General features: G+C 47.1%; 1 protein-coding gene across 1 annotated transcript in view; it reads left to right on the top strand.

Moving 5' to 3' along the window:
- Positions 1-22347, top strand: part of RNF169 (ring finger protein 169) — a 217417-nt gene that overhangs the window by 147065 nt on the left and 48005 nt on the right. The window lies entirely within an intron of this gene.

A 22347-nucleotide genomic window follows, 5' to 3' on the forward strand; every position in this document is an offset into this window, starting at 1 on the left:
ACACCCCACACACACACCCCACACACACACACACACCCCACACACACACACACCACCGCACACTCACCACCACCGCACACTCACCACCACCGCACACTCACCACCACCGCACACCATCCACCACCGCACCCTCTCCACCACCAGCCGTCGGTGCACACTTTCACCAGGCACACACACCTCCAGCCGGCAGTGCACGCTTCCACCAGGCACACACACCACCAGCCATCAGTGCACACATCAAACACATCCACAATTAACTATTGTAGCAATCTCAGTATGGCACACTTTACTTTTAAACATATTCATCTAAAACGCAGCATGACACCATTGCTACAATTCAAATCCAACCCACATAATTCCACTACACACCACATGCATACACTCCATAACACATGGCGAAAGGACATTCCCATTTACAATGCCATTAGCTCAAACTCAAATAAATCCGAGACCTATCGCATTTCCAATGCTTGTTCCTATTTGGCCGAGTTGACAGATGTCACACTAACTGCATAGTTAGTGCACCTCCCACAGATACACTTGGTGTACCTTTTGGTGGGGAGGACATTTTAGGGGGTCCCCTGGCCTGAGGTTTAGAGGTGGTACCACCTATTGAGTGTTACTTAAGTCTTACTTTCTGGCAGTATTTATTGGTGTGTAGTGCCTCACGGGCATCTTATGTAAATTGCTTAAATTAATCTTTGGTAAATTGCCTACCCTTCTCTGCTTCTCCCTCTTGCTGCTTAATCCTCCAAATTTCAGTGGGTTTCTACCACACCAACCTCTAGCGTATGAATCTATCTAAAAAAGACCATAGTTATAGATTCCTTACCTTAGAATTACCCATCATACTGGATCCGGAGAAACTTTTTCGTAGCCGTACCCCTGCTTGTCGGTAGGTGGCGTCATTTGACTCCGCGTTTGTCGCCGGTATGACATTGCGGTGTTTATCGAGACGCCACCCCGCGGCCCGCGCGCTGACGTATTTTTTTTTCCTTCACACCAGCCAGCGCAGATCCGGAGAGAGCGTTCCCCTTATTTCTTTTTTTTTACGAACACTTTTTTCAAAGTTTTTTCAGCGTCTTTTGAGTCTTGCGCCTCCTGGTACACGAGGGATGTCCAGCTGTCGGCCTGGTTTCAAGCTTGTGACCCCTGTCATTAGTTGATGTCGGTCACCGATCTGCACCTTGTGTGTCTTTGATGCCTGGAGCACAACCAGAACCCAAAGTTGTGCTCTGACTGCTGGGCCCTGAATCTGAAGTCTTTGTGGGAGCGCTCCCAAAAGCTTTTGAAGACCCGTCAATCTGCTCTGTGCTGCTCGAGGTCCCGGTCGAGGGGAAGGTCGCAGGACCGGTTGCCGAGCCATCACCACTAGTCATCGAAGTCTTCGCACTCCTTGGGTAAGTCTAAGCACAAGAAGAAGGCAGAGAAGCATAGTCTGTCTTCGCCTTCCCCCGCATTGGCCGACGTGACGCAGGACCTTGTTCGTCGTTGCTCTCTGGCTCCTTCCTCAGAGCCTGCTGTGACTGCTCCATGCTTTCCTCCCTTTCCAGGAGCCGGAGCGTCTCCTGCCCAGCTTCGGCAGTTTTACAAATCGCTTCATAGCATCTTTGAGCAACACGTCTCTGCTGGCGCGCCTTCGGGCCCCCCGTACTTGGCTGTGGGCCTTTGATGCCGGCGGCTCCGGTGCAGCAGGGCCCCTTTGGATCCAGGCCTGAATCCGGATTGGTGCCGGTTGCCCTCACAGTACGTCCATGGCGCTGATCCCGGTGTCTATGCCCCAGACACCGGTTGTACCGGCAAACTCAGCCGGCAGGATCCGCCATCACCTCCCCCACTGGCACATCACCAGGTCAGAGAGATGGGTTTCGCAGATAGTCCGAAGGGGCTACTCCCTCCCCTTCAAGACTAACCCTCCCTCCATGCCACCAACACTTCATCGTATGTTGGAGGATCATTTGGCCCTTCTCCCGAATGTACGGCTCACTTGGCAAAGGTAGCTATCAAATTCGTCCCTGTGTCTGCAGTAGGTTCTCTCCGCTTTCGTCCAGATCTCGTAGGGGACTGCAAGTCTGTTGCAGTAGCTGCTCACGGACCAGGATTGGGTCAGTGGCAGATTCCTCTCCCTTCCCCAAACTGAGTTTACAGTCGTGACGGATGCGTCACGTCTGGAATGGGGCGGCCACGTGGGGAAGGCGGAGAGGTAGTCTGGGCTTCACATCAACTTCCTGGAGCTCTGGGGGATTCGTATTGCTCTGAGGCATTCCTTCGCGCTGTCACAGGAAGTGTCAGAAGTCTCCAACTCTCCGCAGGGGCAGTATAGATGCTGATCCAATCTCCCACCCTCCAGTGCCACCGCTAGCTTAGCAGTTTCACCAAAAGAAGGGAAAAGGGGAAGTGGATAAAAGAAGAGACACCTTGACACTGCTGACACCCTCTTGGCTGCTGGACTTCTGAGGAAGATATTCTGCAGTCTATTCTTCAGGGGGTGCCTAATGCACAGATGGAAGGAAACATAAGACAACAACCCACCTTACTATACTGACTCTATGTAATAATCAAAGCTTGTCCTACCAGTAGCTCTTTAGGTATTAGCTGCTCTTCTATGTTTAATTTTGGCTTTTGCAGGTAGTCTTTTAATCTGTAGAATAGAAGACTTGTATTACCAAATATTCAAGTTATTAACTAAGGCTCTATTAGATTCTACTGCTTTCTCTCTTGTACCTGAAGATCTACGTGCAGGTGCTGGAATTGATTTCTTCTAAATAGAGTTCCAAAAAATGCTTTGCAAGCGTCTTAAGCCAAGAAGATGGAATCCTTCCGTAGCGCGCAAAAAGGTGCAAGGTAGGGAAAAAAGGGAAAGGAAAGAAATAGGGAAAGCGCAATTGCCACAGGAAGGTAAGGGAGATTTCAGTACAATAACTTGTCTGTCTTACTTCTTTCCAAACTCCTCCGAAGAACTCTCCAAATTGTCGCAGTTCCAAACTGTTCTGCTGCTCAAATGATCTCTTCCTGACGTTGTTCTGTGGGGGCTCAGTCAGATACTATGCAGCTGAAGAAGAGTTTCTAAACATGAAACCCAACTGCACTGACTGACGGAGAAATGTTGCAGAGCAAAACTAGTCCCCCATTCATCCGGACAGTGACCGTTCTTAAACAACTAATTTCTCTCTCAGAATGACTTGGACTAAGGAAACTACAATTAAATAACTCAAAACTACTTGCCGACTCCTGTCTTGAATTACTGACGCGGAGCGGCGAAAACGAGCTGTCTCTCCTCACGCAAATAAGTTGAAGTGCGCAGTTGTAAATCTGCGCGACTGCCTCATTTCCTAGACAGACTCTACTTGAGCGCTAAACGGCCAACGCGGCGGCCATCTTGAGTGAGTGGAGCTTTCTTGATTACAGGATACCAAATGCATCCCAGACTAGATTTAACCCCAATTCGAGTCTTGAACCTTCTTTTACAGTTAATCACGGTGGCAAGACAGCGGTTCCAGACAGTACCCCCTCTCAAAGACCGATTTATCGTTCCGGGTTTGAATGGTTTCTGTGCATGAAATCTTTTTATCAATTGGGGTGCATGAATGTTGGACACTGGTTCCCATGATCTCTCTTCTGGACCATAACCCTTCCAATCAATCAAATACTGAAGTTTACCCCTCCTGTATTTAGAATCCAAAATGTCCCGACGGTGTCAGTCTGCATCTCTCTTATAAATTTCCTTTGCTGCAATTAAGTTCTGTTCTGCTGATTTATGAAGGGCAGTTATATTTGTGATCAAGGTTTTTGCTGCCGGGACTTCTAAATCTTCTTGAGTGTGAAAGGGATTAGGATGGCGCCCAAAATTCAAGTAAAATGGAGAGTAACCAGTGGAGGCACTCTTTGCATTATTACAAGCAAATTCCGCCATCCACAATCTGTCTGACCATTCTCCACCCTGATCGATAAGGAACAAACGGAGGTACTGTTCCAATTCTTGGTTGAGTCTCTCCGTCTGACCATCAGACTCTGGATGGTAGCTTGTGGATAATCTGCTCTCAATTCCCAACCCTTTAAGGTAAGCCTGCCAGAAATGAGAAATAAACTGAGGACCTCGATCTGATACAATTACCTTGGGTACCCCATGAATCCTGACAATACTCTCTCCAAACACTCGGGCTAATTCTGGGGCCGAAGGAACACCAAATAGAGGAATAAAATGACTCATTTTAGTGAAAGTATCCACTATCACCAAAATGGTATCAAATCCCTTACTCAAGGGCAGATCTACAATTAGATCCAAAGAGATAGTATGCCACGGGTGGGTAGGAGTAGGAAGAGGCTGCAACAATCCCTGGGGAGCTTGTCTGTTAGGTTTACCCCTAGCACATAATTCACAAGATTGAACGTACTGTTTGACATGAGAGAATAACCCAGGCCACCAGAAATATCGCTGCACCAGATCCAGAGTCTTGGAAATTCCTTTATGACCGGCTAACGGATGATCGTGACAACATTGCAAAGCCTTCTGTTGAAGTGTTTCCGTAGGAAGATACAATGCCTCTTTAAAATAAGGTAACTGCTGATGAATTCGCCTTTCATTACCTTGAAGAGCCCACTCTTGAATCTCTTTTAAAGACAGGCTCTTGCGAACTTCTTCTTGAAAGTTATCCAGAAAAACAGTACACACAATCTGGGCTTCAGGAATGATCGGATGCGGTTCCACTGGATGCTCACAATCTTCAGTGTTCAAACGGGATAAGGCATCCGCCTTACCATTCTTTGGACCAGGTCGATAGGTAATCACAAAATCGAAATCTGCAAAATAAAGAGACCAGCGTAACTGTCTAGGAGTGAGAGTCTTAGCCGTCTTAAGGAACTGAAGATTCTAGTGATCGGAATGAACTGTGACAGTATGCTTGGCTCCCAACAAATAGTGTTGCCAGTCTTCGAAGGCATCTTTCACGGCCAAAAGTTCCTTTTCCGCAATTGTATACTCTACAAAGAAAGGTTCTTCTGGATCTGCATGTAGTAAGATGGGGGCAGTAACAAATCTGTTCTTAAGATCCTGAAAGGCCTTTTCCGCTTCTTTCGACCACTCGAACTTGGCTCCTTTACGTAAGAGACGAGTAATTGGTGCAATTAATTGGGAAAAACCTTGAATGAATCGTCTGTAAAAATTGGCAAACCCAAAAAACCTCTGAATGTCTTTAATGTTTTGAGGGGCTGGCCAGTCCTCCACTGCTTGCACCTTTCCCTGATCCATGGTAATTCCTTGGGAGGAAATGACAAATCCCAAAAATTCGACTTTTGTAGCATTAAAGACCCATTTCTCCAGTTTCTCAAACAAACTATGCATCCTCAAATGCCCCAACACCATTCTGACATGTCTGGAATGATCTTATGAGTAAATCAAAATGTTGTCCAAATAAATGATTGCTATCTTGTCAATCAAATCGCCCATCACATCGTTGATGAAGTGTTGAAATACTGCAGGCGCATTACACAATCCGAAGGGCATCACGCAATATTCAAAAAGGCCAAACTTAGTTCTAAATGCCGTCTTCCATTCGTGCCCCTCTTTCATGCGAACCAGGTGGTAAGCGCCACGCAAATCAAGTTTTGTGAAGATCTGCGCCTCCTTGATTTGATCAAGGAGAACCGAAATCCGTGGCAGCGGATAACGATTCTTGATCGTCACCTGGTTAAGCGTGCGGTAATCAATACAAGTCCTCAAACTCCCTTCCTGCTTCTTTGGTATAAAGAATAAAGGGGAGGATACTGGAGACTGAGAAGGTCTAATAAAACCATTAGCCAGGTAGCGATCCAAATATTCCTTCAAATGATTGTTCTCTGCTTCCGTCAAGGCATAAATCCGACTGCATGGAAGAACTGCCCCAGGCTCAAGATCTATGGTACAGTCGTAAACACGATGAGGTGGTAAATTCTCAACCTCTTGTTTACTGAAGACTGATGCCAAATCTTGGAATTCCACAGGAATTTCTCCAGAATGGATGACTCCAATTGATTGACCCCCAAAGGAGAGTAAGGCCGCTAAAGAAGGTTCCTCCAAACTTGCTTTAGAACCAAAACAGTGTTCCTCACAATAACTGGACTGCATACAGACTGTGCGACTTTCCCAAGCAATTGTTGGATTATGGGTGGTTAACCAAGGAAGCCCCAAAATTAACCGGAACTGTGGGGCATCTATGAGATTGAACTGTAAAAGTTCCCGATGACCGTCTGATTTAATCAATTCAAGTTCTTCAGTATGGCTGGTGATGGGCCCTGAAGACAAGTTCGTTCCATCAACGGCGCAAACAGGTTCTTTCTTTTCCTTAGGTATGGCAAGAATTCCCATTCGACAAGCATACTTAATATCACAAAAATTGCCTGTAGCTCCCGAATCCAGCATGATAGCCACTCCCGGAATCTGGTGTTCTCTAAACCTTATTGTCATGTGTAAGATCACATGTGGAATCATCGACTGTAAGGTGTTCAAAATGAAGTGAGCTTCAGGAGCCGTCTTATCTTCTTTTACCACCAGAGCGACTCCGTCTACTGATGGCTGGAACCGTTTCCCTTCACTGGGAACTTGGGTCGCTTGGGGCATTCTCTAACAGTGGCCAGAGCCTCCACAATACAGACATAACTTCTTTAACCGTCTCTGTTCCTTTTCTTCCTGACTCAAGGGACCCCTTACTGCCCCAATCTGCATTGGTTCTGGGTCATTATTTCCTACTAATCCTTTCTCTGTCTTCATGCGATCAAAACGTGGAAACGACAACTTCCAGTCTTTCCTCCGCTCACCTCTACGTTCAGAGTTTCGAAAATCCATCTCTAACACCAAATCAACCAAGTCTGTTAAATTGGTAGGACGGTTAGGGATCTGAGCTAAGGTATCCTTCAACTCATCTCGTAATCCACGATAAAAAAGAGCGGTTCTTTTTTCTTCAGGCCAATTGGTTTCTATGATGAGTTTGTTAAATTGAGTAAGATACGTAATTAGGTCCTTAGATCCTTGGCGGAGTTCTAGTAACTCATTGTCTGTGGCCTGAGATATCCGTCTCCTGTCAAAGATTCTAAGAAATTCAACCTTAAACTTAGCGAAATCAGAAAGAATAGGATTATCTTCACTGACCAAAGGCATGGCCCAATTAGCTGCATCCCCAGACAAATAAGATAAAATAAAGGCCACCCTGGACTGAGCATCTGGAAAGAGCGTTGGGAGGCACATGAAGTGCAAGGAACACTGTGTCAAGAAAAGCTGTGCTTTTTGCGGATCTCCTGAGAATCTTTCAGGGGCAGCCAACGGAATTAATGGGGAGACTGAATGAATTACCTGAGCTACGGACTTAGGATCAGTGCTGGGAAGACTGGTACTAGAAGTGGGGACACTCTGTACTGGGTTACCCATAGCTAAACCGTCTAACTTCTGAGCTAATACTCTAGTTTCCTGACGGGAGGCCACTAGTTCTTGTTTCAAATTTTTATTCTCCTCCCTCACCGCACCTATCTCTCTCTGAATCCCCTCTAATAAGCTTCCCAGGACCTGGAGATCTAATCCCTCTGCCATACTGCCCAGGCGAAGAATATTCGTGGGCACTTCAATCTGTCAGAAGTCTCCAACTCTCCGCAGGGGCAGTATAGATGCTGATCCCAATCTCCCATCCTCCAGTGCCACCGCTAGCTTAGCAGTTTCACCAGAAGAAGGGAAAAGGGGAAGTGGATAAAAGAAGAGACACCTTGACACTGCTGACACCCTCTTGGCTGCTGGACTTCTGAGGAAGATATTCTGCAGTCTATTCTTCAGGGGGTGCCTAATGCACAGATGGAAGGAAACATAAGACAACAACCCACCTTACTATACTGATTCTAAGTAATAATCAAAGCTTGTCCTACCAGTAGCTCTTTAGGTATTAGCTGCTCTTCTATATTTAATTTTGGCTTTTGCAGGTAGTCTTTTAATCTGTAGAATAAAAGACTTGTATTACCAAATATTCAAGTTATTAACTAAGGTTCTATTAGATTCTACTGCTTTCTCTCTTGTACCTGAAGATCTACTTGCAGGTGCTGGAATTGATTTCTTCTAAATAGAGTTCCAGAAAATGCTTTGCAAGCGTCTTAAGCCAAGAAGATGGAATCCTTCCGTAGCGCGCAAAAAGGTGCAAGGTAGGGAAAAAAGGTAAAGGAAAGAAATAGGGAAAGAGCAATTGCCACAGGAAGGTAAGGGAGATTTCAGTACAATAACTTGTCTGTCTTACTTCTTTCCAAACTCCTCCGAAGAACTCTCCAAATTGTCGCAGTTCCAAACTGTTCTGCTGCTCAAATGATCTCTTCCTGACGTTGTTCTGTGGGGGGCTCAGTCAGATACTATGCAGCTGAAGAAGAGTTTCTTAACATGAAACCCAACTGCACTGACTGACGGAGAAATGTTGCAGAGCAAAACTAGTCACCTATTCATCCGGACAGTGACCGTTCTTAAACAACTAATTTCTCTCAGAATGACTCGGACTGAGGAAACTACAATTAAATAACTCAAAACTACTTGCCGACTCCCGTCTTGAATTACTGACGCGGAGCGGCGAAAACGAGCTGTCTCGCCTCACGCAAATAAGTTGAAGTGCGCAGTTGTAAATCTGCGCGACTGCCTCATTACCTAGACTGACTCTACTTGAGCGCTAAACGGCCAACGCGTCGGCCATCTTGAGTGAGTGGAGCTTTCTTGATTACAGGATACCAAATGCATCCCAGACTAGATTTAACCCCAATTCGAGTCTTGAACCTTCTTTTACAGTTAATCACGGTGGCAAGACAGCGGTTCCTGACAGGAAGAGTAGTGCAGGTGTTCATGGACCACACCACCTCCATGTGGTACTGCAACAAACAGGGCGGGGTAGGGTCATAGACCCTATGTCAAGAGGCTCTTCGCCTTTGGACGTGGCTGGAACATCGGGGCATATCCCAAATGGTTCAACACCTGGCAGGTTCCCTGAATGCCAGGGCGGACGAACTCTGCCACTGGTGCATGATGGATCACGAATAGCATTTTCACTCAAAGGGGGTGCACGGTCTCTTTTAGCAGTGGGGGAGCCTTGGTTAGATCTATTCGCCATCGAAGAGTACACGCAATGTCAGCAGTTCTGCACGTTGGAGTTTCCAAGGCGGCACTCGCTCAGCGGTGCCTTTCGTCGTGCTGAAAATCAAGCGCAACCGGGCCCAAGTAATTCTTGTGGCTCCGTACTGGGCACGAAGAGTCTAGTACCTGTAGCTCTTGAGCATAGCTATCGATCCTCCAATCAGACTGCCTGTTCGGGAGGATAGTCTGTCGCAGCAGCAGGGGACAGTCCTCCACCTGAACCTGTCCAGTCTCCACCTCCTTGCGTGGAGATTGAGCTGCAACAGTTGACAGCACTGAATCATTCCCCGTCGTTGGAGTGGGAGTCCCACGGTACATAAAAAGCAATAATATGCCTATAGGGAACCAATACCATTGGTAGTAGCAAACCAGGAAGTAAAGTAGCCCAAGCTACAGTAGACAAAACTTCCACACTCGTGACTATCCTAGTCATTTTGTATAGACCAAACTGCAGCCAATCAGGCGACAGCACCCACCAGAATGTTCTCCCTAGAGGCTCAGGCTCTCAGATTTTCTACCGCACGTCGTGTGAAGGGAGTCTCTCTGAGCTCTGCTCAGTTTCTTCTTACTTTGGTTGGTTTTTTAACCTTCAAATGATGTCTACTTCAAAATCCCTTTTTAGGGCTTGTGATTCCTTTGGAAAGCTAAGGCTGTTCAAGGAGGATCCTCACAAAAAATGCATATACTGTCTGTATCCGGATCATGAGGTGAAGTAATGTAAGATCTGCAGAACATTCCCTCAAAAGACCCTCGGGGACAGAGAGGGTAGCCTTCTCCTGTGGCTTCAGAGGATAAAGGACAAGGATAACCCTGTTTCTGAGGTAGGGAGCATTGCCTCGGGGTCTTCTATGTCCTCTAGGAAGAGGAAAACTGAGGTTGAGGTAGTTTCTCCGAAGGCGAATGTGTCGAAGAAAGCCCAATCCTCTCAGGATTCTGGCAAGCCTACTACTTTCAAGAAGGTGTCTCCACCTGTTAAATCTGGTTCTGGTGCGCCCTCAGGGAAAACTGGAAAATCTACAGTTTCCAAAACAGCTACTCAAAAAATGTCACCTCAGACTACACCTCTGGCCATGGCAGAGTCAAATACAGCCTCATCGTCGCCATCTCTTCATGTGGCCACCTCTTCCAATATTAGTGACTTTCTCCTCACCAAGATCAGCTATGGTGATGTCTTCAGCCTCCTCACCGTCGAAGATGGTTCAGGTTCAAATTAGACCCATCTCGGTGACGAAAATAGTTCCATCGATAGTCGACGCTCCGTCGACTGGAATCCTGAAGGTACCGTCGACTAGTACTTTGTCGTTGATTCAAGCATCGACTAATATCTTCCTCGGCGACGAAGTTACCGTCAACAAAGAAAATGATCCCGTCGACTACCTCCTCGTCGACGAAGCAGACACTTCTGTCAACACCGTCGACTAAGAAGACAACCCCGTCTACAAGTTCATCGTCGATGAAGCCGCTACCGTCGACAGACGCTCCGTCGACGACGGATCTGGCGACACAGATGGAATCCGGCGGAATGGGAGCCTCGGTAAATAGAAAATACCATAGTAGTAAGCCCAAAGTGAAAAAATAGGCCTAGGCCTCATCTCATTTTGTAGCTTATCCACCTCTTTTTGTAAAAGAGACCAAAATTCTGCAGTAGCCAATCAGAGCAGCCTCACCCCATAGAACCTTCCTGAGAGAAGCTCAGAGCCTCAGATTTTCGTAGCCGTTGTGAACAGCTATCCACCAAGACCAGAAGACTGAGCTTTCCCAGGGGAGGTGGGTGGGCGCATGGGAATCTATGAAAGTTACCAATACTGGGGAACCAAAGTTACAGGTAAGTAACTTGTTTTCTTGCCCCAGTATTGGAACTATCATAGATTCCCATGCTTTGTATCAGAGTAACCAGCAGTAAACAGAAGAAAGCATATTTTGCCACATATGAACCTGAAAATGTGATACATCTCTGATCAGAAAAACAGAAACACATTAGGATCATAAAAATACGACAAGAACATAGCAATACAAAATATGCGAATAGGAAGGCGGGATAGAAAGGAAAGCTCACCGACTTATTGGAAAAGATTCCTCAGAACTGCTTGGCCCACTGCCGCATCCTCCTTCACAGAAGAATCCAAACAGTAGTGGCGGGTGAAGGTGTGGACACTGCTCCACGTTGCTGCTCTGCAAATGTCCTTGATAGGGACTCCTGCGAATAGAGCCGCAGATGAAGCCATTGATCTGGTAGAGTGAGCACGGACTGCTCGCTGCAGAGGTTTCCCAGCCGCCTGGTGGCAAAATTGTATAGCACTGGAAATCCAACAGGAAATACAAGCTTTAGAAACTGGACAACCCTTGCGCGGAGCACTGAAGGAAACAAAGAGCTGTGAAGATTTCCTGAAATGTTTCGTTCGTTCCAGGTAGAATTTCAGGCATCTGTGAATGTCCAGAGTGCAAAGTTCTTTCCGCGGGTGTAGAAGGCTGTGGAAAGAATGGTTTCAAGACTACCGGCTCATTTAGGTGGAATTCCGAAGGTACCTTCGGGATACACTTAGGATTCGTCCGTAGAATCAGAACATTATTCTTAAACTGGAGAAATGGTTCCTCAATCGTGAAAGCTTGGAGCTCACTTACTCTTCGAGCCGATGTCAGGGCCAAGAGAAGAGCCAGTTTCCAGGAAAGAAACTTGGTATTTTCTATTTACCGAGGCTCCCATTCCGACGACGGGGAATGATACAAAGCATGGGAATCTATGAAAGTTACCAATACTGGGGAACCAAAGTTACAGGTAAGTAACTTGTTTTCTTCATCAGCGACGGTGGCTCCGTCGACGCTCCCACTGTCAACCTGTACGGCAATGCAAGTGTGGTCAGCTAAAACATCCACAATACTTCTGCCATCACCGGCTACCACTGCTTCACTCCTACAAAAGCGTGGTTCATCCTCCACAACTTTGTCTCCATTAAAGCTGCCAGACGACACATTCCGTGCAGCCAGGAGCCCTTCTGACTTGCTGATAAAAAAATCAGGATGTGGATCAGGAGGAGGAGGAACATTTCCTGGAACCCTCTAGTCAGGAGCCTGTGTCTGCACCTAGCATTCAAATGCCTATAGATTTTTTCCATAATCTCCAATATATGTTAAGCGATTATTATTGCCGGTTTCCACCATCAGAATCGGGTGATTCTCATGTCTCTACGCCTAGGCCAAGAACATCTTTGGCAACTCTAAGACCTCAAGAATCAGTTTCTCAAATGACAACTGAGGAAGCACGGCCCGCAATACCTTATTCAGCAGTACCGTCTCTTCAGACAGGGGTGAGAATACTTCGGAAGAACAAGATTGTGAATTGGACGACAAGTCAGTATCATCCGAGTGGGACGACTATCAGGCACAAACCCCTTCTCCAGCGGGCCCGCCTACTGCGGATTCTCCGCCGGTGGACATTGCCAATTTCCACAAGATTATGGATAGAGCTACGAAAAGGTTCCTCATCACAAGGGAAGCTAAACAAGACAAATGCTTCCTATATGATTTTAAGGATTTGCCGCAAAGACAGAGCTGGTCTATTCCAATCATTGACTTTATATGGAAAGAAGGTCTGAAAGTAATGGCTACACCAAATTCTCTACCTGCAGTACTACCTCGGGTAGAAAATAAGTATAGAGCGCCTAGTTCGTCACAGGCATGCCTTATTGGTCAGGCTAAAACGGATTCCGTAGTTACGCAAGCAGCTCCGAGGAGGGCCAAGAATCCATCTTCACAGGGCAAATACCCTTGCAATACTTGGGAGATATGACAGGCAGATGTGGTCGGACATATCGCCTTACATCGAAAAGCTTGCAGAACCAGATGGATCTGAAGCAAAAAAGATCCTACTAGAGGGAGAGTGTGTTTTATCTGAAGTAATTGATGCTGCAGTGGACGTGGCAGCCACAGGTTTCAGACAGCTGGCGGGAGCAGCTGTTCTCAGGAGGCAAGGATTGTTAAAATCTACATCCTTTCGTCTAGCGGTCCAGACAAAAATCATGGACATGGCCTATGATGGGGAGTTTCCTTTTGGACAACATGTTGAGGCATTACAAGCCATAAAGAAAGACACCGACGGCACGGTCGCAGGGCTCTCTCCAATTTCGCAAGTCTTCCTTTAGTAGCGCAAGAGGAAGAGGCAATTTCTCTAACAGAGGAGGTTATTCACAGCAACGTTCCTACAATAACTCCCAAGGAAATCAAAGATACCAGCCATACCGTCAACAAACGTATGGTCAAAGGAGAAATAATTACTCTCAATCAAGAGGAAAAACCTCTTATCGAGGAAGAGACCACAACAAGAGCAAGTGAGAAGCACATCCTGCCACCACTTTGTCCCAGCCTGAAGCAAATTGGAGGAAAAATATCCCGATACTACTCAAATTGGTCCAAGATTACCACGGGCAGATGGGTCCTGGACGTGGTTTCCGGAGGTCACATTCTCGAATTCGTCAAAGCCCCTCCAAATTCTCCCCCTAAAGGACCACCTCCAGCTCATCTCAAAGAGCTGTTTTCCCAAATACATTGAATGATTCGTAAAGGAGCAATCGAAAAGGTGCCTTATCAGAGGGGAACAGGATTTTATTCAAGATTTTTCCTGATCCGCAAAAAGTCGGGGGAATGGCGCCCCATCCTCGACCTGCGTGCCCTCAACAAGTACCTCAAGAAATTATCTTCCAGAATGTTGACTCTTAAAGAAATCCTCCAGTTTCTCTCAGTAGGGGATCACATGGCAACACTCGACCTTCAGGACGCATACTTCCATGTGCCCATTTTTCCCAGACACAGGAAGTTCTTACGGTTCAGAGTGGCTGGATGGGACTTCCAGTTCAAAGTACTCCTCTTTGGACTACGTTCAGCCCCCAGAGTTTTTACAAAGATATTAGCTCCGGTGGCCGCCCACCTGAGATTGGAGGGAGTTCAAATGTATCCATATTTGGACGACTGCCTTATCAAGGCCAGCTCCATCGACTTGGCAAAAACTCATGTTCAGAGATGTCTATCGCTATTTCAGAGCCTGGGTTTTTCGGTGAATTTCAAAAAGTCTCATCTGACTCCATCACAGAGAAAGTCTTTCTTGGGAGCCACGCTGGACACAAGACTCGCCCAAGTTTTCATATCAAGAGAAAGGCAGGTGAAGATTCACAGGATGGCCTCAGCACTAACAAGAAAGTGCGTTTCTGTTCGCAAGTTCAAGTCTTTCCTCTGGATGATCTCGTCCTGTATTCCTCTCACCCCCAACTGTCGCCTGCAAATGAGACCCTTGCAGGAGGAACTCAGTCGCCAGTGGGTGCAGATAACAGGCTCATTCGAGGACGTCCTCAACATAACTCCTCGGATGAGAAGCTCCATCCAGTGGTGGAGGCAAGATTGCAACCGTCAGGTGGGATGTACATTCCTGACAGAAGGGCCCAGATTCATCGTGACCACAGATGCTCCTCTAGAGGGCTGGGGCGCCCATCTGCAAGAATGACAGTCAGTGGCAAATGGGACATGCAACAGAAAAAGTGGCACATAAATCTGCTGGAGTTAAAGCCATTTTTCTCGCCATGAAATCCTTTCAATCGATCTTTGAGGGCTCTACAGTGTTAATTCGAACGGACAACACAACCAGCACCCATTACCTGAACAAGCAGGGAGGCACAAGATCGGCCCGATTGTCCCATCAGGCGCAGGAGATTTGGAATTGGTCCCTGGATCACAAAATCAATCTGTTGGTGCTCCATGTCCCAGGGGTTGCCAATGTTCTAGCGGACTCCCTCAGCAGGTCCGCTAGATGCAATCACGAATGGGAGCTACATCAACCATCCCTTGATCAGATATTCCGAGAGTGGGGTCATCCCAACCTGGATTTGTTTGCAACAGATCAGAACCGGAAATGCCCACGCTTTGTGTAGTAAAGGAAAGATGCAGAGTCCGCTTAGTAAGTTAAGATCCTTTATTGCAGGTTCCTTCCAGGTTAGATAGACAGGTTAAGATAGTAAGGAAAACCCCACCAGGAGCCAGCTGTTAGCAGCTCAGCCTAAGATGACCAACTGCCACAGTAAGTAATAGAAAGGCACAGTGAGCTAGAGGGACACCCTGGCATTCTATGATGTCATAGATAACATAGTACAGTCTAGCCAGAGAAGAACAGTGGAGAGGACATTTACTACACTTTGCAAGCTGGATTCCCCACAAAGGCTCGTGCGGGATGCCCTTTCGATGAATTGGTGTCGGATATTTGCATACGCTTTTCCGCCGATTCTGTTAATTCCCAGGATCATCAGGAAGATGAGTCAACCATGTCGTCTAATCCTAGTTGCTCCAAGGTGGGCCAGGCAATATTGGTTCACCGAGCTTCTCCTCCTCTCGGAGTGCAGGCCAATATAACTGCCTCTAATACCGAATCTCCTGACAGTTCAGAGGGGCAAAGTGTACCATCCGGACCCAGTTTCTCTGAAATTATCAGCTTGGCTCCTCAACACAATGAATTCGCCCACTTAGCTAGAATCTCTTGACAATTGTGAGGAATGTCTAACACTAGAGCACAGTCAACGATTAAGACCTACTAACTCAAGTGGAAGCGTTTCTGTTCCTGGTGCCAGGCTGTTGATCTGCATCCCATTCATGCTAGACCAGAACACATTTTGCCTTTCTTCCTGCAGCTGGCTAGATCGGGTTTGGCGCATTCAACCCTAAAAGTATTTCTGGCAGCCATTTCCCGATTCCGTCAGGACGGATCGAACTCTGTTTTCTTCAAGAATAATCCAGCAATTTTTCAAAGGTCTATTTCGTATGTTTCCTCTGATTCGATGACCACCTCCTGCTTGGCATTTGAATGTGGTGCTAGCCCAGCTTATGCGTCACCCCTTTGAGCCTATCCATAAGGTTGACCTTAAGTTTATTACTTGGAAAGTCTCCTTGCTATTGGCTTTAACCTCTACCAGAAGGGTCAGTGACATTCAAGCATTCATGTCTAAACCGCCTTTTTTACAATTTACCTCTGATTCGGTGGTGCTGCGTACCAATCCAAGGTACATGCGCATAGTCCCATCGGACTTTCATTTAAATGAGCCGGTAATCCTCAAGACATTTTTTCCAAATCCACAATCACCGGCTGAGCGAGCTTTACACTCTTTGGACATCAGGAGATGCCTCAGGTTCTATCTTTCAAGAACAGCAGCCATTCGCAAGACAGACCAGTTGTTTGTGGCCTATGGCAGACTGCGCCAAGGCTGTGCAGTATCCAAACAGACTATCGCCAGATGGGTCTCGTCAACAATTGGACTCTGTGATCAGCAGGCAGGAAGACCCTTACAGGCCTTACCAAGAACGCATTCTACAAGGGCAGTTTCCTCTTCCACTGCTCTGTTCACTGGTGTGCCTCTTCTACAAATCTGAAGAGCTGCAACGTGGTCCAGCATGCACACTTTTACGAGGCAATACTGTCTGGACTCAGCAAGTGATGCAGATGCTTCGGTGGGAAGAGCAGTTCTTCGAAATCTTTTCCAATAAGGCGAGCCTCTGTTCTCCCTCCTCCTCTATGCTCTTTTTTAGACACTTTACCATGTCTTTTGCATTTTATTATTATGCATGTATACTATGATACAATTAGCGTCTATGAGCATTATGTTATGAGTGCTGCTATTTATTGTGATTCAGGCATGTGAATCTATGAAAGGCACCCCAAATACTGGAGAAGAACAATAGTTACTTACCTGTAATCTGTGGTTCTCCAGTATTGGTGTCTTTCATAGATTCACATGCACCCGCCCGCCTCCCCCCAGAGGCTCCCTCAGGCATTATGTTGGTTTCACTCCTGTGCGAGAAAATCTGAGAGCCTGAGCCTCTGGGGAGAACATTCTGGTGGGTGCTGTCGCCTGATTGGCTGCAGTTTGATCTATACAAAATGACTAGGATAGTCACGAGTTTGGAAGTTTTTTCTACTGTAGCTTGGGCTTCTTTACTTCCTGGTTTGCTACTACCAATGGTATTGGTTCCCTATAGGCATATTATTGCTTTTTATGTACAGTGGGATTCCCACTCCGACGACGGGGAATGTTTAGGCATGTGAATCTATGAAAGACACCAATACTGGAGAACCACAGATTACAGGTAAGTAACTATTGTTCATAATTGTCATCTTTGTCTCCTTATGTTGAAGACTGCTTTCTTGCTTGCCATCACCTCTGCTCGCAGCGTGAGTGAGCTTCAAGCCTCATCTTCCAGACCTCCCTTTCTTCCTGTCCATCCGGACAAAGTAGTCCTCCGTATTAGGCCCTCTTTTTCTTCCCAAAGTGGTTACCTCTTTCCACATAGGTCAGACATCACACTGCCCACCTTCTTCCGGCATCCACACCCCTTCAAAGAGGAGGAGAGACTCCACCGTCTGGACACAAACGTGTGCTGTCTTTCTACCTTGACCGAGCAGACTTCCGGGTGGACAATCAACTTTGTGGGTTATGTGGGTGCCAAGAAAGGTCGGGCAGTGCACAAATGTACCATCTCTCGATGGGTTATCCTATGCATTAAGATCTGTTATTCTTGTGCTAAAAAGGAACCTCCAATAGGACTGCGTGCCCACTCGGATGATGGCAGCTACTACTGCTTTGGGACTTGGAGTTCGGCTGGTTGACATCTGCCAGGCAGCCACATGGGCATCCCTGCACACATTTACTAATCATTACTAACTGGACAGCCAAGTACAGAGAGACTGCTTTTTCGGCCGTTCTGTTCTCCAGGATTTCATGGTGTGAACTTAGTTGGCAGACCTATTGCTGCGGTATCTATTCTAAGGTAAGGAATCTATAACTACTGTCTCTTTCACATGAATAAGTTATTTCTCTTCAGTAACAATGTGTCAGTGAGAGACATTAGTAAGTATAGATTCCTTACCACCCCACCCATCCTCCCCTTTCTGTAAACTGACTTCCAGGGATAGGAATAGGGACTGCCTTCCGGGGCCCTAGTTATATGCACCCGTGGTCAGTGTCTTACATGGCTCTGCGCTTCTGGCGTGGAAAGTCATGCCAGAACTGACAGCGCGCCAGGGGCGGTGTCTGAGTAGACACCGCAACATGATCCCGATGACCACGTCGCAGAAGACGAACGCAGAGTCTACCGACGCGCAGGGGTACTGCTATGAAAAAGTTTCTCCAGATCCAGTCTGATGCCTGGGGGTAATTCGAAGGTAAGGAATCTATAACTACTAATGTCTCTCACAGATGCATTGTTACCGAAGTGAAGTAACTTGTTCGTCGGGTTCATGTAGGCACCAGTCTCCACTATGAACTAGGAAAGACCACTTCGCCTAGCTTCCTCTCTGAGGATGGAAAACGTGCAACAGTCCTTACTGGGTGATTGATTGTGCAGCCTGAAGCATTGCACATAGCTCATTGTCAGTAAGCTAGTGCCCTGGACTGAACATGAAACTTGGAGATGCCACTACCGTAAAGAAAACAATCCCCATCAGTCTTGCATGAGCTAAGCTGAAATGCTTCCCAAATGCATGCCTTATGTCTTAGTGCAATAAGGGTATATGCTGTTGACTCCCACTGCCCATGGTTTTCTTAGTGCCTTCAGGGAAGGGATCAGGTTATGTTGTGTTGTGGTGTGGTGTGGTGTGTGTGTTTTGTGGTGTGTGGTGTGTGTGTTTTGTGGTGTGTGGTGTGTGTGTTTTGTGGTGTGTGGTGTGTGTGTTTTGTTGTGTGTTGTGTGTTTTGTTGTGTGTTGTGTGTTTTGTTGTGTGTTGTGTGTTGTTTTATGTTTTATGTTATGTTTTATGTTATGTTACTGTTTGCACCCACTATATACTTTGACTAAGAAGGCGACTCCCACTCATAACACCTTAGTCTGTTGGATCAGGACATCTCCCCCATTAATCACTCCGCTGTTTGCTACTGATACATTAAGTGAATCTTGCAACCATGGGGGTCTCTCAACCGTTTCATCATAGTTGACCTCTCCACCACGTTTTCCGCTACCTTCTCATGCTTAGAGGCGCTGATGCGGCTTTCCTCTGCTAATGCCTTCAGTCGGGTCTTTCTCCAAGGCCTGAATAGTTTGGCCCCTGGGCTTCAGTCTATTCAGAACAATGTGGCGTTTCACTAACACGAAACCCAGGATCGTAAACTTGTATATCAGCTTCCCCATTTTAGGTTTGGGAGCTGTGCCTTTTTGCCGGAGTGTTAGTTTTGGCAACGTATCCGTTACGGGGTGCAATTTGGATCCTACCCTAGCCCAATAATCTACCATTACACTGGATGTTCCGACCATATGCATAACTGGTGTGCCAAGACATGAGTCTTGTACTCACTGCTGCAGGAACCCAAGGTGCAACAGACTGAAGCGACCAAACTAGTTCGAGACTAATCTCAGGTTGCTTGTGTTCCTGTTTAGACAGAACCTAGCTTGGCAGTTCAGGCTTGACTGGTCTGTTAGTGCAGAACCAAAGCTGATATGCACATGGCTGAAGTTACAAGGTTGGCAAAATAATGAGGGACCGGGATTGTGGTCCGAGTAATTACCAGTGGCTCCGATGAATTCATGCGTCTGATAGACTTCTAGCTGCAGATACATTACCTCAGAATCATCTCCAGGCATCAGACTGAATCCATACATTTTTTTCATGAGCAGTACCCCTGCACGTGGGTAGGTAGCGTTGATCGGCTCCTCGTGGCATATTTTGTACCAGAAGTGACGTGTGTGAGGCATTTATAGGTGCCACCCCAGCGCACTGACGTCAGTTATTTTCTTTCCTCGCCACTCAGTGGAGATTCCCAGTCTTTTTTTGACTAACCTTTTTTGACATTTTGTCTGTCTCTTTTGAGGTTTTTGGCCTATCCTCCAGAACGGCGAATCCAGGATATTCAGACTGATTCCGATGTTCCAGCCTCTATCCTAGATTTCGGTGAGACTGTCTCTGAGGCTGCTGGAACTCAAGGTCTCCTGCATCCTGCTTGTGACTCATGCCTGCTGGCATATGCGGGCTCTGCAGTGGGACCCGCTGATCTAGTGGGCGCAGCATCAGAGTAATCTTTCCAACGTGGTCCAGATCTCGGAGGGAACTGCAAGTGGTCTGCAGGGGTGATTAATGAACCACGATTGAGTCCGGGCCGGCCCCTCACCCTTCCCCAACCGTATCTCAAAGTAGTGACGGATGAGTCACTCCTGAGATGGGACGGCCACCTGTGAGAGGTGGAGATCAGAGGCCTCAGGTCTCTGGTGTAATCTGAACTCCACATCAACCTTCTGAAGCTCCAGCGATCCTGCTGGCATCAAACGCATTTCTTCAAGGTACGGCTAGTACAAGTGTTCACGGACAACACAACCGCCATGTGTTTCTGCAACAAACAGGGTGCAGAGGGGTCATGGACCCTTTGTCAAGAGGCCTTGTGTCTCTGGTCATGACTGGAACGTCAGGGCATATCTCTGGTGGTACAGCACCTGGCGGGGCTCTCTGTACGCCAGGGTGAACAAACTGACCCCAAGTTACCTGTGGATCACGAGTGCAGTGTCCATCCTGAGGTGGTGCAAGGTCTGTTTCAGAAGTGGGGTAGCCTTGGTTAGATCTGTTCCCTACCTCAAAGAAAGCGAAATGTCAGCAGATCTTAGCCCTGTGGTTTTCATAGCGGCTCTCGCTTGTGATGCTTTCTGTCTTGAGTAGAGCTCAGGCCTCCTGTACGCTTTTCTGCCCAAACTACTCCTGCCCAGAGGTCTCAAGATCAGAAACAACAAGACCGAAGTCATCCTTTTGGCTCCGGACTGGGCTCTTAGAGTTTGGTATCTGAGCTGTTCAGGATTGCCATCGGTCGTCCGATCAGACTGCCCCTTTGGAAGGACCTTCTGTCGCAGCAGCAGGAGAGGGTTCTCCACCGGAAACTGTCAACGCTTCGCCTTCATGTGTGGAGATTGAGCGGTGATAGTTGACAGCTTTCAACCTTCTGCTCAATGTCGGCAATGTTATCTTTGGAAGCCAGGCATCCCTTCACCAAAACAGTATACACCTGATTTTGGGGCAAGTTTATGGCATGGTGTGCAGAGAAATGGGTTGACCCTATTTCTACTACCCTCTCTCAGGTCCTTCTCTTTATACTTTTCCTTGCACAGCAAAGGCTCTGCCCTGGGAACCTAAAAGGACTATCTTTCAGCCATCTCGGCCTTTCTGCAGTTGTTTGACCAGCCATCCCTCTTCAAATCCCATATTGGACATAGGTTTTTGAAAGGCGTGCAACTAGTTTCCTCCTTCACCCTACATCATGCCTCGTGAGACCTTAATTTAGTCCTAACGTTTCTGATGTGCGCTCCTTTTGAACTGTTGCACAACTGTCATCTCATGTTCCTTACCATCAAGGTGGCCTTCCTGGTGACGATAACATCTGCCTGGAGAGTCAGTAATCTTGAGGTTTTGTCATCCAAACCTCCATACCTGAACATCTACCCGGACAAGCTGGTTCTACGGTCTAGAGTCCTCTTTCTTCCAAAAGTAGTCACTCCATTTCATGTAGTCCAGTCCAACACCCTGCCTAATTTTTACGCTCTGCCACATTCCTCCAAGGGAGATGAGCAACTTCCCCTTTTGGACCCAAAAAGAGCGTTGTCGTTCTATCTTGACCGCACAAGAGTTCCATGTGGAGGACCAACTCTTTGTGGGGTATGTCAGAGCGAAGAAGGGAAAGGCTGTGCTGAAGCGGACCATATCCTAATGGAGCGTGCTCTGCTTTAGTTCCTGCTACCCATTGGCCAAGAAGCGAACCTCTGAGGGTTTTCGTGCTCATTCCACCAGAGCGTAGGCTGCGACCACTGCATTGGTACGAGGAGTTCCGGTCTTTGATAAATGCCCGGCAGCAGAATGGTCCAATTTTCACCTCATCTGGTAGAGAGACTATGTAGCCAGATTCCTTAGTGACCCACCCATCGTTTTTGCTACGCAAATTGATTTCTAGGGCCAGGGCTATTTATCTTTCAGGGCCCTAGTTTTCCACGCCAGTTGTCAGTGTTCCTGGCTCCCTTCTCCTGGCATGGAAAGTTGCGTAAAGAAACTGACGTCATTATGCAGGGGTGGTACCTATATAGGCACCGCACGCGTGTACCTTCCGGCACAGGCGACGATGCCACACTGAGCCGAGGGATGCTACCTACCGGTATGCAGAGGGACTGTTCACGAAAATATTTCCAAATCCTCTCTGACGCCTGGAGATAATTCTATGTTAAGGAAGATGCGGCTA

Source organism: Lissotriton vulgaris, chromosome 8 (assembly GCF_964263255.1).
Source record: "Lissotriton vulgaris chromosome 8, aLisVul1.2, whole genome shotgun sequence".
NCBI lineage: Eukaryota > Metazoa > Chordata > Amphibia > Caudata > Salamandridae > Lissotriton > Lissotriton vulgaris.